General features: G+C 41.7%; 1 long non-coding RNA gene across 20 annotated transcripts in view; it reads right to left on the bottom strand.

The window, feature by feature from the left end:
* Positions 1-17,736, bottom strand: part of LOC137211355 (uncharacterized) — a 218,998-nt gene that overhangs the window by 194,732 nt on the left and 6,530 nt on the right. For 2 of the 20 annotated variants that reach the window (XR_010937050.1, XR_010937062.1), the window contains one exon: positions 2,650-2,867. The exons of the other annotated variants lie outside the window; for them this stretch is intronic. This is a non-coding gene — a long non-coding RNA (uncharacterized lncRNA). The remainder of the gene's footprint in view (positions 1-2,649; positions 2,868-17,736) is intronic. 20 annotated transcript variants of the gene reach the window in all.

Below are 17,736 nucleotides of genomic sequence, written 5' to 3'. Positions count from 1 at the left end.
TAAGTCCGAAAGTCAGGCATGTTTCAAAGGCAAGCGTTTTACACCTTCCATGCCCGTTATGACACTATTATGGGAGGCAGCACCCCTGGGATAGCGCAACTCCACCTCCTACCTTCGGTACAGACTGTCTCTAGACGTATACAGGCAGCTGTTCCAATGGATCTTTATTACTGTAGGTCTTCACGACAACCACTCTGAGTTCATTTCAGATACTATCACATTCAAATTTGGTGACTCAGATGGCCACAGCACCGCATGGTCTGTCCCTCTAGGAGATTTGTACGTGTTTTGATGGACACTTAGTGTCATGTTGAAAAATTAAGCGTCCCTATTTTTCCCCTCCACTGCCAACCACTTAGGATGATTATATCCCTTCTGAAATTGCTGTTGTTCTAGCGTTGTTTTTGAGGTCCACTTAAGTACCCAAATCTACTCACATTTTTATCCCTGGTATGGCAGCTTGGAAAAATGTAAAACGCTACACAGCAAAATGAAGGCTGTCTTTAAAGAAATATGAAAATTTTGATCTTCATTTAAAGGAAAGCTGGAAAGCTTTTCACCAGCTCAGAAGCCCAGAGACGTTAATAACTCAGCCAAGGTCACATAACTTATATACATGGTGGGCCGGCCTGACTCCAAATTGCAGTCTCTGCTGACATTCAGGGCTCCGTTCATATTTAGTATTAATCTACGATGTTTCCATATGGATTTCCTGAACACCTGGACTCAGGCATGAGGAACTGAAATGCGTTTTTCTATGTTGATTCATTCAAAATATCTTTTCCAAGCACCAAGTGCCAAGTCTTACGTTTGCAACAAAAAACTAAACACTGTTCTTGGCCAGAAGAATGCTTAACCCAATTAGGGAGGAAATCTCATGAATTACAAAAACAAAGGGGGAAAACACCGTGAGGTGTTAAGTGCTGTTCAGAGAAGGAATCTGCTCCCACCGTGATGGGTGTGGTGCTGGGTGTGGGAGGCGCCTGGCAACGCGAGTGCCACCAGATTAGGGAAAGTGGGCAGACATTAGGGCCCACCACGGGTCAAACACCGCGTACAATCCAAACTCCTTTTTCAAGACCGCAAATCCTGGAGATGGCTCAGAGCCCCGATTTGCCTTTGACGGCTCAGATCCAATACGCTACCGCACGTCGTCACGCCCTGTCTTGCAGTTCCCATGTTCACCATCCCATCCAAAGCCAGCACTACCCTGAGAAACACCGCGAGGATGGAAAACTACCTGGTCTCCTTGTCTGCAGGTCTTAAGCCCTCTAATGCACCCTGCTCCTAGCTGCTGCGGCTCCCTCTTTGGACTACGTACTCATTCTCAAAAGCTTGTTGCTGGCTTCCTGTGATCAAAAGGAGTGGTTTTCAAGCTACATGTGCAGCCCACCCCACTTTTTCAAGGAAAATCTTAAACCCAGAACCCCAATAACTAAATCAGACTGAAATGTATTTATTTGCACAAAAATTACTCCCAACCCCGCAGGCCTCAGGGATCTAGGAAGCAAGTTTAAAAAACACTGAAACAATCAAGAGGGGCATTGAGAGGCACCTTCACTAAGGATCACAGCCTAGAGCCTTGCTTCCAGCAGCCTTGCTACTTATGGGCCAGAAGCACAGACCTCACTCGGGAGCAGGGGAGAAATGCTGCACCTCAGACCCACCCTGGCCCTGAATCAGAAACAGCACTTTAAAGATTCCCCAGGTGGGGCTTCCCTGGTGGCGTAGTGGTTGAGAACCTGCCTGCCGATGCAGGGGACACGGGTTCGTGCCCTGGTCTCGGAGGATCCCACATGCCGCGGAGCAACTAGGCCCTTGAGCCACAACTACTGAGCCTGCGCGTCTGGAGCCTGTGCTCTGCAACAAGAGAGGCCACGACAGTGAGAGGCCCGCGCACGGCGATGAAGAGTGGCCCCCGCTTGCCACAAATAGAGAAAGCCCTCGCACAGAAACGAAGACCCAACACAGCCAAAACTAAAAAAATAAATAAATTAAAAGAAGGCTGAACATTAAAAAAAAAAAAAAGATCCCCAGGTGACTTGCATGCACAGTAAAGCTGGAGAAACACACAAAGCGCTCTAGCACTCCACCATCTCCCCATGCTCATCCCTTGAATGGCTTCCCCAACGCAGCCCCTCCCCTTCCCGGAAGTGAGCATCCCACAGCACCTTATTAGGTGGCTTCACCCCTCCCCCACTCTCCAGGTGCACCGGACACCTTCTCCCTCTGTTACCGCACCACCTGGGTTTACCTGCTGGGCTTCATTCTCACCGTCACTCGACCTCTGATGGTCAGGAAACAGCCCAGACTTTAGAATAAGCAGGATCGCTTCCCCCTGGCTGGGGCCTTTCCCACCCCTCAAACAGATGCGATCTACCCTCTTCAGACCCCAAAGCTTAGAACCATTCTTATACAAAGAGTATTCTATTTTCTTGTGTTTTAGCTAATTGGATGTTTGTTTTGTCTCCTATCAGATTGAAAGCTCTCCGCATCAGGAGCTCTGGCTTGCTTAACATATGGCGTGTAAGCGTCCACAAAATATTTCTGGAATGGAATTGATTCTTGTGGGCAAGGGAGCTGAATAAAGGGGAGGGAAGTGAAGTCCGATGACAGTGTTCCCATCCAGCCCAGCCCAAACCACGGTACCTAAGTCCAGCCGCCCGGGCTCTGCATTTCAAACTTCACTTCAGGAACGTGGGGAGGAGCCCTGCAACGGCAGGACTGTATTCCCGGGTGGTGTGTGGAAAGCGTCTGCCGAGACTACAGATTCCACGTCATGCTCACTGGAACTGCAAAACTGAAGTCCACGCTGCAAGTATGCTTCTTGAACTCCCAGCCTTCTACAAGTATGCTACTTCTGAAAACTGTAGAAAATAAAACTAAAGCAGACTTCCAAACAAATGCCACTGAGTCGTTAGATTTCAGATGACACAAAAGTCATTTTCAAAGGAAGAAAATCTAATCATGACATCAGGGTTTAAATAAGCGTATTTTATTTATTCTAAAAATCTCACTTCAAAGAGGCTGGTAAGAAGCATATAATACAAGGCTTAAAATACCACAATATGACACGAACTAAAGAAAAATAAGACCGGAATGTGAAAGGACACACAATGAGGCCAATAGGTGAGGTGAAATTTTATTAAGACGTTTGCTTTGCATTTTTTCAAATGCACAAGTAGACAGCAGGGATCCTGTATTTTGTGTTAAGCTTTTAGCGGCCGACAGAGAAGAGGAAACATCCCATTGAATGATTCACATCTAGAGCATAAGATGGGCTGGGTCACCTTTGAAATCAAGATTTTTGATGAATATTGGAGACAGAGCTAGAGAACATTCTTTCAGTAAGTATTTGAAAGATGCCCATTTAGTGGGGTTTTTCAAATTTTGGCTTTATTGAGGTATAATTGACCTATAAAATTATAAGATATTTAAAGTATACACCCGAGTGATGTGATATATGTATACATTGTGAAAGGGCTCCCCATCTAGTTAATTAACCCAGCCGTCACCTCCCATATTTACCGTTGTTTTTAGGTGAGAATATCTGAGTTCTACTCTCTTAGCAAATTTCAATTATGTGATACCATGTAATGTTGACAGTTGAATAAAGAATTATTTGTCTCAAGAGACAATGGAACTGGGGTTGTGTTAGCCACCTTTGGTCAAGACTAAGATTCTATTAAGATAAAAATAAAGCCAAAATTTTATTAAGACAATTACTTTGCATCTTTTCTAAGGCGCAGATAGACAATGGAAGAAAATTTAAAGTCATAGAAGATAGACAGCCACAGAGTGCAAAGGAAAAAGGCAATGTCTCAATACACATGGGGGATGAAAGGATTTTATTGTACCTGGATTTAACTCTTAACAGATGCTTTTTAACTTCCCCCAGAAGGACATTGGTCATTTGACGAGAGGGAGTGCTGAGGGAAAATTTTAATAGAGATCATTTTAAAGGCATAGGAAAAAAGGCGGTGCAAAAGTACATTACATGTTGGTGATGGGGTTACAACTGACAATAGTTTTTCTTTGTATTTCAAAATTTCTACAGTGCATGTGAATAGTATCATGACCATAAATATCATATACATTAAATAACAATGAAAATACAAGAAAAAGAGATGCTATTCCATTGCAAGATGAATGATGACTGCTTTCAAAAGAGTTACCAGAGGTATAATTCTGTTGTCAGAAAGGAGTCCGAATTGCTTGGCCAAAATATTCTGGCCATTTTCAAGGAAAAAATATCACAAATTAATAAAGATAAATTGCCTAGAGACAGATTTCAATGAAAGTGAACATACAACAGCAGCGTATTTATTACCCTGAATTGGTAATTTAACAGAGGCACATCTGGTACTGAAATACATATTGTTTAAACTATCTGAGCACATCTGGTCTTATCTTATTAAACAAACAACGCAAATCCAGGTAAAACTGGGCATCTCCTCACGTCCCTGGGAATTACGATACAAAAACTTTCCAAACAGCAGAACACATGCAAGGAGACCTAGGAACGCCTCCAGAAAAACACACATTCATCGACCAGCACGTTAAATTAGGGATGTGTGGGACCGTGGATAACTCTGGAAATTGAGCACAATTAAAGACATGCTTGCTTCAGAAAAATGACAGTTTTGAAACGAAAGAGAGAAAAATAAACTTATAAGTACATTCTAAAGAGCAGACAGCTTTTTAATTACAGGCTGTACAGAATCACACCCTTATTCACACATGCATCCACTTGTGAACCAAAAATCTTTACACGCTCTTGTGTGCCAGCTTCTGATGAGATCCTGGCGCCAGGTGAGTGAACACGATCATCACAGAGCTCCAGGTCAATGGGGAGCTGACAGCACGCTAAAGCCTGGTGTGTGCTCTACAGGGGAAGGTCCTAACGTTTCAGAGAAGCCCCGAAGCAGAGAGAGACTTGGCACCCACAACTAACAACCCATCACGCAGCCCCCAGGATTAACCCAATCAATCGTGACCTCGCCATCCCACTAGCTCCTAGGCAGAGGGCCGCTGCTCAGTGCGGGTTTGGTGAATGAGTCTCTGGCTGAGGCCTCAGCCCTCTGCATCCTGTTCATCGCTCCCACTGGCCCACAGAAGCACCGATAAATAATGCCGAATGAATGAATGAACCGTTAAGCAAGGGATTAGAGGCCTTGATGTTACTTCTCATTGTCTCTCTTCAAGAGTCAACAAAATTCTCATATGTCTGGGGAAACGTGTGAAAATAGGGAAGCTATGTTTAAAATGTCTAAACTTTGCCTTGGAAATGACCTTAAAATGTTAAGGCAATTTGAGAATCATGAAAAAATGTAATTAAATAATTTAAATTACTGAAATTATAACCTCTGTAAACAGGACAGGAAACGCTGACCCAGATATTGTACTACCAGACAGCAGCACCCTATTCCCTTCCATCGTGTCGTGAATCTGTATTCTTTATTCAGAACAGAACGCTCCAGTAATTACTGGGAATGTCTTGTTGACACCTGTTCAGAAGAACATTTTCCCCTCCTTCGTGTGATTTTATTTCATAAAGCAGGAACAAAATACTCCAATAAAACACATCTCTAATTTAATATTAATGGGAAAATGATTTCTCTTTAAAAGATTATTTTTAAAGCATTAAAACAATTTATTCCTTTAAGCAAAGAATCATCTGTACAATTTATTTTAGAGATGTTTTTCTATCTCACATAGAATAATTACCTAACCACAGCTTTAAACATTTGTGAGCTCCATATTTTTAAGAATATAAAATAAAACTGACATGATTGCCGCTACCAGTAAATTTACAACCTAGCAAGGTAAACACATCAAAAGAAACAATCTACTAAAAGCGATGAAATAAATGTGAAATATATAAGATGGCACATACCAACCAAGTCACATGATGCAATAATTAATAAATGGCTCAGAGAACAGACCCTCAGGAAGGGGCAGAGGAATCCAAGATGATTGCACAGAGGGGTCGGACCCAGGAAGAGCCTGACGAAGGGGAAGGATTTTGACTGCAAGCACAGAAACGGAGAAGCCTGGTAGCCAGGGGAATCTCAGAAGTCAATACAGGTAGATGGAAATTTCCTACAAAACTCCATGGCCCCTTCTAGCTCCCTCTAATCAAGGAGAAGTTAAAGGTGTATTCCACGCAAAACTGGAATTCTAGAGACAGCACGTAAACACACACCACAGGAATCTACTTGGTACGCACCAGAAGGATATGTGTGTGCGCTATCAGACGGATATATGTCCCATCTCAGGGAGAGGTATCATGCAGGATATACGTTTAGGTATCACTTCATATCATATCAGAGGGACCCAAATCCTATCTATGATCTAAGACTGAAATTCCTGACCATCAGAGTTTGCTTTTCCCAAAAAGACCCTCAAAGGAAGTGGCATCCATCCTTCAGAGCCGTACGTTTCACTCCCAACAGCTAACGTCATCCCACCCACAGCCAAGGAAGCATCGGGATGCAACCTCTCCTCTGGCGGGTTAATCTGAGAAATCTGTCTGGGGATTTCTCTTCGTGTTTGACCACCGTGTCCTCCAGCCTCTCAGCCTCACTTACCACAGTGATGCCCGCTTACCCGTAAGAAGCCACATGTACGTGGCTCTGAACGCCAAGGGCCCTGTATGTATTCCTCATCTTCCTCCCATCTCACTGGGGACTCCTCACTACACATCTCCTCCTCTCCCCCAACTCCAAATGCTGGAGGGACCCAGGACTGAGTCTTCCAGACTCTTCTCTCTCCAACTACACTCCAGCCCTTAGGTATCTTATCCAGTGTCACGGCTTAAGTCCCAGCTTCCATCCTTATAGCTCCAGCCAGGAGCCTCCCGCATCATCTCCCGATGCATACGTGTGCTTACAAGACACATCAGCGTTGATGTCTTAGAGGGGACTCAAATTTAGCAAATCCAAAACCAAACTCATCATCACTCCCCTAAACCTGCTTTTCCAGCCATCTCCAAATCAGCCCACGAGACCATCACACATCACTGTTTGGGGCAAAAATGTGAAGTTCGCTCCAAGTTGGCTCTTTTCCTCTGACCTCACATCCAACCCATCACCAAATGCATTGACTCTGGGCAACACATCCTCCACACTGACCCGCACTCTTGCCCGGGCTGTGGTCACCTCCCACCGGGACTGTCACGGTAAATGTCTGTCACGTTGCCCGATCACTGCAATCTACTCCATCGGTGGCTTACACGACAGATTACATCTCACAGTCTGGAGGCTGGACGTCCAAGATCAAGGTTTGGTTTCTCCTGCGGCCTCTCTCCTTGTCTTGAAGATGGACTGCCTCCATGCTATGTCCTCACACAGTCTTTCCCCCTTTTCCTCCCACCCCTAGTGTCTTTCTTGTGTCCTGATCCCTTCTTCTTACAAGGACACCAATTAGACTGAATTAGGGCCCCACCCTAATGAACTCATTTAACACTAATTATCTCTTTAAAGGCCAAATCCTTAAATATAGCTACATTGGGGGTTAGGGTTTCAGTATATGAATTTGAGGAGGACACAAGTCAGTCCATAATGGTATCATTCAACAGTTTCCCGTCTCACTCACAAAACAAGCCAGTATCTTTTCAGTGGCCGGGGAAATAGTACCGGGTGTGGCCACCCCGTCTCCACTCTCTCCCGAGCTCCCGCACTCAAGCCAACTGGCGTCTTTGCCGTTCCTGGAACGGACAGGCACACTCTTGGGACTTGCAGTTCTCTCCTCAGAAGAGTCCTTCCCTCCCTCTCACACCGTTCTCAGGCCTTTACGGAAATGCCACTTCTCTAGGAGACCTTCCTGCCTAATTTACAGCCTCACCTTGAACACCACGACGCACTCTCCTGCTTTATTTTCCATCAGGACACCCATCCCCATCTCTCCCTATGTTGACATGACACATATTTTACGTATTTATGGGTATCCGTCTGGCAGCAAGCTTCATGGTGGCTGAGGTCTTTGCTTTATTCAATGCTATTCTTCATCATCTTGAACAGGAACAAATATTCTCCTATCAAGGTGACAGAAATTCATGACTGTTTTCAAGGGTACACTGCAGATAGGAATTATCCACTATTTCTAGAACTTATTTGGTCTTGGCCACTAAATGACCTCCACTTTCTCCCACTTGGTAATAAACTTGTACTGGTTTTTGGATCTCTTTCTGGCTGCTGACTTTGCACAGCTGCTCCAAATCCATTATCATTTCTTGTTTCTTTGCTTGTGTACTTAGAACATGCTGCAATCAGCAATACAAATTCATAAATTCAGACCTCAAGGGCTTTTCTATGAAACCCCTTGGTTCACTGAGGTGTTAACATAAACAATAGTACTACAAAGAGTTAGAAATTTTAGATGAAAGGAGAGAACGTTTACTGAGCACCTGCCACGTGCCAGGCACTTCAGAAGTGCAGGGTTTCGCTGAGTCCTTACAACAAGCCTGTCTGTTACTACTGTTACTGAGATGATCGATACTGTATTAAGTCTACTGATTTGATTTGTCTCCTCTCACACACGGGAGCTGATCCTGTTCGTTGAATATAAGAAAATCTACGGGGCTTTTTTTCCTCCTGAATGTTCGGAGTTAATTTACGACTCTTAAGGATTTTATATAACAAGAAGCTTATCTTCTCCAATGAGCCAACATTCTCCTGTCCTGACACAGCCTCCATCTCAGAGACGCGGTATAAGGAGTCAGGAGGGGAGAAAGGCACTGTCTTCAACAATTCTCCAAATACAGCATAATGTAGTCATTAAGAAGAGTCTGGATTTCTGAGTGCAAAGCCCAGCTCTCCCATTTACGAGCTGTACATCTTGGGAAGATACTTCACTTTTCTGTAAAATGGGAAGGATGGCGGCAATGACAATGACAGTATTCATAGAGGTGTTATGCCCACAACCTGTAACAGCTTCAATAATGTAAGTTATTCATCTGCAACTTGCTTTTTTTCATTGCACAAACACGTCACATATGCTTCCCCTGATGATAAGCATTTAGTTGATCTCCAATCTTTTACTTTAATAAACAATGCCAAGCCAGACACCCCCGCACACATTCCACAGGTTTATGTGAAAATCAGTCCAGGATATATACAGAGAACAGAATTGGGGAAATGTTCATCTCCAATTTGTCTAGATATCGCAAAATTGTTCTCTAACGTGTTTGTACCAACTTTTACTGCACCCCAAGCAGTGAGTGACACCCTCCTCATCATTTGATTGTCAGGCTTGATGAACATGACCATCTGATGTGTGTGAGATGATGTCATCAGATATTCCGTTTTCATTTCCCTGATGGTTAGTGAGGCTGGATATCTTTTCATCGTGTTGGCCTTTCAGATTTCTTTTTCTGCCAGTTGCTTATTCACCAACATATCTGCTACATTTTATTGGTCAAGGTAATTCATAAAACCAACCTTGATTTGAGGGGAGGAAAAACAGAGTCCACCTCTAAACAGACAGAGCATCACGCACACAGAGAAGGGAGGAAGGAACTGACCACGGCCATCCTCAAAGGCTGTCCCTTTATCAGTCGGCTGCTTGCCTTTTTGTAATTGTTTTAGTTAATTTTATAGGAATTATATATTACTCCCAAAAAATAACTCTTTAACCATTTCGGTTATTACAGAGTATTGAGCAGAGTTCCCTGTGCTCTACAGTAGGTCCCAAATGAAAACAGAATTTGAAAAGAATAGGTAACATGCATGTGTATAACTGAGTCACTTTGCTGTACACCTAAACTAACACAACTAACTAACAACTAACCGCTGTTAATCAACGGTACTCCAGTGTAAAATAAAAATAATCATAATTCTTTGTAATTTATGCATCACAAATGCCACTTCCCAGTGTGTGGCTGGTCTTTTCACACTTTACAGAGTCTTTCGAACCACAGAAGTTTTTGGTTTTAATATAGTCAAATTTATTGCCTTTGTCTCATAAACTGTGATTTTTGTGTCTCTTTTAGGAACATCTGTGCTCTCCAAAAGTCACATTCTGCTGCTCCTCCATATGCTTTGAATTTTAGTATCTACATTTGGGTCATAAACCATTTGGTACTTATTTTAGTGCATAGTTTGGGGTAAGAATAAAATCTATTTTAACTTTTTTGCATGTCACAAGCCAATTCTCCCAGCACAGTTCGTTAAAGCGTCTAGATTTCTTTATTTATTTGTAATGTCCTTCTGCCATATAATACGTTTCCTTATGTTTATGGGTCTATTTATGGCCTCTCCAGCTATAATACAAACACTATTTTAACAACTTAATAAGTAAGTTAAGCCTGAATATTTGGTTTGATATACCTTCATTTTTCTTCTGCAACTTTTCTTGACTATTAATGGTTCTTTGCTTACTCATTCAAATTGCAGTCAGTTTGTCAAGTTCCACTTCTTAGTATCTTGATTGCTCTTACATCAAATTTTAAAACTTAATTACATTATATGCAATCCCAATAAAAATCTCACCAGGCATTTTTCATTTTTTTTCTTAGAAATTGACAAGCTGATTCTATAATTAATATGAAACCATCTAGTGTGTAGAAATCCGGTATATCCAAAGCAGTTTTTGAAAAGAATTAAGTTGAAGGACTTATACTATTTGATTTTAAGGCTTATTATGAAGCTGTAGTAGTCAGGATTCGGTGACACTGGCCTGAAGACTGACAAATAAATCAATGGAACAGAAAAGACCCCAGAAATAAACCCACATCTGTACTGACACTTGATTACCAGCAAAGTCAGCAAAGCAACGACAGAGAGGAGAACTTTTTCAATAGGGATGGCAGGAACAACTGAACACCGTCCGGAAAAACAGACCGTAATGCCCACCTCAAAACAAACACAAACATAACTCATCATGGATTACAGGCCTACATTTAAATGCCAGAACTACAAAGCTTCTAGAAGAAAACATAACAGAATATCTTCATGACTTAAGAGGCAGGGAAAGGTTTATTTAATAGGACACAGAAATTTCAAGCCGTAAAAGAAAAAATTAATCTATCAAAATGAAAAACTCTACTCACGAATTTATAAATAGATACTATTGAAAATGAGTAAGAAAGTACATACTGAAAGGAAATATCTGTTTATCTGACAAAGGCTCGCTATATAGAAGAATGCCTTCAACTCGATAATAAAAGCCAGTCTAACAAAACACGTGCAAAAGATTTGAATAGGTACTTCCCAAAGTACCATATGTGAATGGCCAACAAGCACGTGAAAAATTTCTGAGCACGATTAGTCATCAGAGAAATGCTTATACAACTATAATGAGATACAGCTACACACCCACTAGAATTAAAAAGACTGACAGCACTAAACGTTGGTGAGGATGAGGGGAATCCGAACTCTCATGCATTATGCATAGGAACGTAAAATGATAAACCTCTCTGGAAAAATGTAAGATGGTGTCTTAAAAAACTAAACACACACCTACCCCACAACAAGCAATTCTACTTCCGGGTATTCACCCGAGACAAATAAAGTATGTGTCCACAGAATGATCTGTACAGAAACATTCGTAACTGCTTTATTCATAAGAGACAAAATTTGGAAAGAAGCCAGTGTCCATCAATAGGGGAATGGAAAAACAAATTGTTTCAATGAAAAATGTTATTCAAAAATAAAAAGGAACAAACTACTAAAACACGTAACAACGTGAAGGAATCTCACATACATTATGCCGAGCGAAAGATGCCTTACTCAAAACAATAGACACTGTGTGATGACATTTACAGGAAGCTCTAGAATAGGCAGATCTACTCTAGAATAGAAAAACTCAGAACTGTGCTTGCCTATAAGGATTAAGGACACGAGGTGGTGGTCGTGCCCCACATCTGAACAGAGTTCTGAATTACCCAAGCGTACATGCTGTCAGAACCCATGGAATGTTCTGTAATGACCTAAATGGGAAAAGAATTTGAAAAAAAATAGATACATCTCTATGTACAGCTGAATCACTTTGCTGTACACCTGAAACTAACACAACACTGTAAATCGATTATGCTCCAATACAAAAACAAAATTTAAAAAGATTAAAAAAAAAAAAAAAAAGCTCATGGGATGATGGTATACATAAGACCTGCCTTCCGTTACCCAAAGCAATCGATGTATACTGAGAACGTCAGCCTCTACACTCCCTGGAAAAATCATCTTCCTGAGATAGGAGTTTCTCTTGTTGGGGAAATTGCCCCCCAGCAGGAAATGGGGGCACAGGGATCTGTGGAATGCGACAGGGGTCACCACAGACTAGGTGGAGCACAGCTCTGAAGCGAACCTGGACCCCGCCGTGTCCTAACCGGGTGACCTAAGTATTAGAAGTCACTACTCTTGCTGAGACTGCCTCCTTCAGAACTCGGGACAATAATATTATTATAAATAAAGTCTGAGCATTTCATGTGGGAATTAGAACAAACTTATGTATTTCAGTCCCATTTTCCTAACCAGAGTCTGGTTTTAGGCAGGGGCTCAAGCCCAGCTCAAAATTTGGTGTAGAACCTATACATTGACTTCACTCTATGTAGGAACTGAAGCCCCTGCCCCAGCCCCAGGGTCTGTTTCCAGGAGTGATAACCCAGGGGCCACGGCGGTGCAGCCCGCACTCAGAACCTAGCTCTGGGGTCCTCCTTCTTTCTGGCAACTGAGAATTTCCTATTTTTCATTTAGGTTTTTGGGGGCTCTTTTTTTTTTTTTTGGTCTTGGCTGTGTATTTGGAAAATCTTTATATTTCATGCAGCATTTCTTCGTATTTGCAGGGAAAGAATATTAAGGAAAGCCATTCCTCATCATGTTCGCACTTTAACTCTTCTAAGTCTGGTTTCTTCCTCTACAGGATGGTACTAGTGACGCTAATAACACTTAGTATCTATCACTAAGGTTGATGAGAAGATGAAGGGAGACTAAGCATGGAAAGCACTGGTGTATAAGGTCTCTCTTCTAGAACCTAGTCCAGTGTCCAACCAATCTCAAAGAAAAAAGCCAGAGGATTTACGTGGGTCCCTACCAAGAAAATGCACAAGGAAAAGAAATAAGAGCTTATACACTGGAAAGAAAGAAGTCGGGGCTTCCCTGGTGGCGCAGTGGTTGAGAGTCCGCCTGCCGATGCAGGGGACGCGGGTTCGTGCCCTGGTCCGGGAAGATCCCACATGCCGCGGAGCGGCTGGGCCCGTGAGCCATGGCCGCTGAGCCTGCGCGTCCGGAGCCTGTGCTCTGCAACAGGAGAGGCCACAACAGTGAGAGGCCCGCGTACCGCAAAAAAAAAAAAAAAAAGAAGAAGTAAAGCCATCCTTATCCGAAGATCATAAGATTGTACATTTAGATAATCCAGTAAACTAAAGACAACATATTAGGTGCTGTAAGAGAATTTAGCAAGGCTTCTGGTATAAGATAAATACGAAAAACCAATTGTATGTATCTATATACTAGCAACAATTAGCTAATTATTTGATTTTTAAAACACTATAATTTATAACTGATACCTAGGAATAAGTCTAACAAAAAATAAGCAAGACCCATAACAGAAGAGGATAAAACACACCGAGAGAAAGAAAAGATTTAAGTAATGGAGAGATATTCCACATTCATGAATTGGAAGACTTAATATTTAAGTTGATTTTTCCCAAAATGAAGTATAAATGTAATTCAATCCCAATCGAAATCTCATCAGGCGTGTGTGTACACGTGCATGCGTAGAAATAGAAATGTAAAAATTAAGGGCGGGACAAGTCAATTTTGAAAAAGAGCAAAATTGGAAGGTTAGAGTTCCAGATACAAAGACTCGTGAGCAAGCAGTGGTCGCTAAGGCAGACCAGTGCAATCAAACAGGAAGCCCAGGAACAGACGCTGCCTTTACAGTCCCTTGATTATGACAGAGGGGACAGTGCTCCATAGTGGGGAAAGGGCGTTCTCTGCAATAGTGAAAGTGGATTAACTAGATATCTATTCCGGAAAAAAAGTGCCCCACTATGTACTTCATACCATACATAAAAGGACAGATGGAACACAGATTTAAAGATATTAAACAATAAACCTCTAGGAGTTATCATAAGGGGGAGTTCTTCGTGGTGCTGGACAGGCAAAGATTTCTTCAACAGAACATGAATGTATTAACCATAAAGAAAATCTAGTTCTTAAAATGAAGAACTTTTGTTCAACAAAATTCACTACTAAGAGAGTGAAAGGCAAAAAAAAACAAAACAAAAAATTCATTTGCAAAACATATATCTGTTCAAGGGAATCATATTCAGAGTATAGTATATACGGAATTCCTAAAAATTGATGGAAAAAAAGATATCACCTAATTTATAAACGGGGAAACGCCTTAAGTAGTCACTCTACATGGAATAGTTTTCAAAATATTCAGTCATCAAGCAAAAACAAATTAAAAGCAAAATGAGATACCCAACCACCAGAGTGGCTAAATAAACACATAATAACCAAAACTAAGTACTGGTAAAGATGTGGAATGATTTAGACCTCTAACACTGCTGGCCAAGTCGTAAACTGGCAAAACCATTTTGGAAAGCACGCCCATACCCTATGACGTAGCAAATCCACTTCCAGATACATAGTTAACTGAAACGCATTCATCTGTGTACAAAGACATACAGAAGAAGGTTCATAGCACAGGCAGCAAAAGCAAAGATAAGCAGATGGGACAGCTGCAGATTTTAGAACTTCTGTGCAGCAAAAGAAAGAATCAAACAGAGTGAAAAGCTACCTACAGAACTGGACAAAATGTTCGCAACTCACGTATCTGATAAATATTTGCAACTCACATATCTGATGGTAAATACTTGCAACTCACGTATCTAGCTTAATATCTAGAAAATATAAAGAACTCAACAACCACCACCAAAACAACCTGGTTAAAAAATGGGCTAAAGATTTTAATAGACATTTCTTCAAAGAAGATACACAAATGGCCAACAAGCATATGAAAAGATGGTCAGCATCACTAATCATTAGAGGAATACACATTAAAACTACAACGAGACGTCACCTCTTACCTATTAGGATGGCCACTGTCAAAAACAAAACAAAACAAAACAAAAAACAGTGTTGGCAAGGATGTGGAGAAACTGGAACCCCTGTGCACCTACCCCTACCTCATGATCCAATTAAATTGAGAATTCTATACCAGGCACTTTAAAATGTAAAGCAAACCCAACTTATTAAGTGTAAAGGGCAAAACTGGAAAAGAAGGGACTGGATTCTTTATGGCCCCAAGGACCCGGTAGACTGGCCTGAGTTTGAGGGACCCGCATCAGGATGGAGGCTGCCAACACTGGATGTGACAGCGACCATTCCCTCAGAGATTGTGTGTTCATTGCTGCTAGTACCCCGTCTTTAATTATTAAGGAGAACGTTACGGGATCCAAGTTAGGTCTCCAAATATCTGTACCGTTCCTTTAACTTATCTAACAAGACAGAGCTGAGTAATAACAAATTGTTTCACAGCCATGTTCCCATGAACAGCACAAAATTTTCTCTAAAACACTGTACACTCCAAAACCAACATACTCAACAACTAAATCTAATCATACTCCGTATGCTTCTCACTTTACTTTTTCTCAGTGCATAAAATCTTAACAAGATTCTTTTAAAAACTCCTTATGGGAAATCTGACACCACCTCATTTCCTTACACTCCAAAGTGAGTTGTTCAACTCACGCTTAAGAAATTTCCCATGTCTTTCTCTTTGTTTTTCCTCTCCTGGCTGGCACAATTTTTGATATGTAGTAGGTACTGCTTTATTTGTTTAATTTTACTTAATTGAAGATATAAAATCAAAGTTTAAATGTTCACAAAAGTTTAAGAAGGAAAACTTTTTTAAAATCACTAAAGTTGAAGCCAATGAAATGACAGGAAAACTATAAAATACCTATTTTCTTCCATCCAAAAAGTCCTTATTATTCTATTACAGATTATTCCAAAGCATTTTAAATGATTTTTTTTTTTCAAAACCAATAAAGAGCAAAAGGGTAAAATTTTAAAACACGCTACAGGAGTTTGAGCAAATTCAGAGTTTTCTCATCATTAAAGTTAATGAACCTTTGAGACTATGGTTTTAATATGAAATGATGATGTTATTCTTGAAATCTGTTCATGACTATTCATGGTGAAGCAGTTTTAGGTTCACCGAATTTACATGTTGCATATTACAGAGCGTGACAGCTTGAAATCCCATAGCCAAGAAACCCTGTGACTTCCAATTCAAGTTAAGTTATGTCTTAAGTTTATAGATATGTGAGTGAGCACATGTAATCATGTTCTTATACCTCCTTAAAATATTTTAGGGCCTCTCATGTTTGCTCCAGTGTGCTAAGCCATATGACTTTCTAAATTTCTAGCACAGTCCAGAGACTGCAAAACTTTAATACATTGTTTTGAAACTGTTTATTAGAACACAAAGGTATCTGAAGGAGAATCTGACACAGTGACCATGAAGTTTTCTTATTCAAGGAATCTTTTTGAGACTCGTAAAGGTTACAGACACTGTCAAAACAAATGCACACTTACACAGAATTCTGCTTACAATTTTAGGAATTTCAAAGAATACTGAAGTCCAATTCTTAGATCCCAGGTTAAGAATCCTTATCTGAACTTCTTGTTTTTTTTGCAGTTCGCAGGCCTCTCCCTGCTGTGGCCTCTCCCGTTGCGGAGCACAGGCTCCGGACGCGCAGGCTCAGCGGCCATGGCTCACGGGCCCAGCTGCTCCGCGGCATGTGGGATCTTCCCGGACCGGGGCACGAACCCGTGTCCCCTGCGTCGGTAGGTGGACTCTCAACCACTGCGCCACCAGGGAAGCCCTGAATGTGGATCTTGATGTTTGAATATGTTTTAACCTTGCACGATGTCTATACTAACAATGTATGGGTTGTTTAATAAATAAATATTTAAAATAAAAAAAAGTGATAGCCTAGGCATACGAGTGGCCAAAGTAAATGTATAAAGTGAGGAAGATCATCAACATCACGTGATTGCTGAAAGTGGGGGAGGTGCAGAGAAGAGAGGGAGGTAAGGGAGGGGAGGGAGAGAAACGGGTTTACTGGCACAGAAATAATTATTGGTCTAAAAAGTCACGCTGCTGCTAAGGTTAACACGGCTTAATCTATCCAATTAAGTGAAAATGTGAAGATGATAGAAAAGTCTGCCATAGGACTTCCCTGGCGGTCCAGTGGTTAAGACTGCACTTTTCCAACGTAGCGGGTGCAGGTTCAATCCCTGGTCGGGGAACTACGATCCCACATGCCACACGGCAACTAAGCCCGCCTGCTGCAACTACTGAGCCTGTGCACCGCAAGGAAGAGCCTGCGCACTGCAATGAAAGATCCCAAGTGCCACAGCTAAACCAAATAAATAAATATTTGGTATTTATTTACCAAACACAGCCATATAGGAAAATAAATATTTTTAAAAAAAAGAAAAAAAGAGAAGAGAAAGGGTGAGAAACCAACCCTGACAGTCGGGTGGTTAAGACTCCAAGCTTCCACTGCAGGGGCCACAGGTTCGATCCCTGGTCAGGGAACTAAGATCCCGCACGCTGCGAGGTGTGGCTAAATAAATAAATATAAAAAATAAAAGTCTGGGGCTTCCCTGGTGGCGCAGTGGTTGAGAGTCCGCCTGCCGATGCAAGGGACGCGGGTTCGTGCCCCGGTCCGGGAAGATCCCACGTGCCGCGGAGCGGCTGGGCCCGTGAGCCATGGCC

This window comes from Pseudorca crassidens, chromosome 18 (assembly GCF_039906515.1).
Source record: "Pseudorca crassidens isolate mPseCra1 chromosome 18, mPseCra1.hap1, whole genome shotgun sequence".
NCBI classification, from domain to species: Eukaryota; Metazoa; Chordata; class Mammalia; order Artiodactyla; family Delphinidae; genus Pseudorca; species Pseudorca crassidens.
Note: the sequence above shows the minus strand (reverse complement) of the source record. Positions and strands in the feature narration are given on the sequence as shown.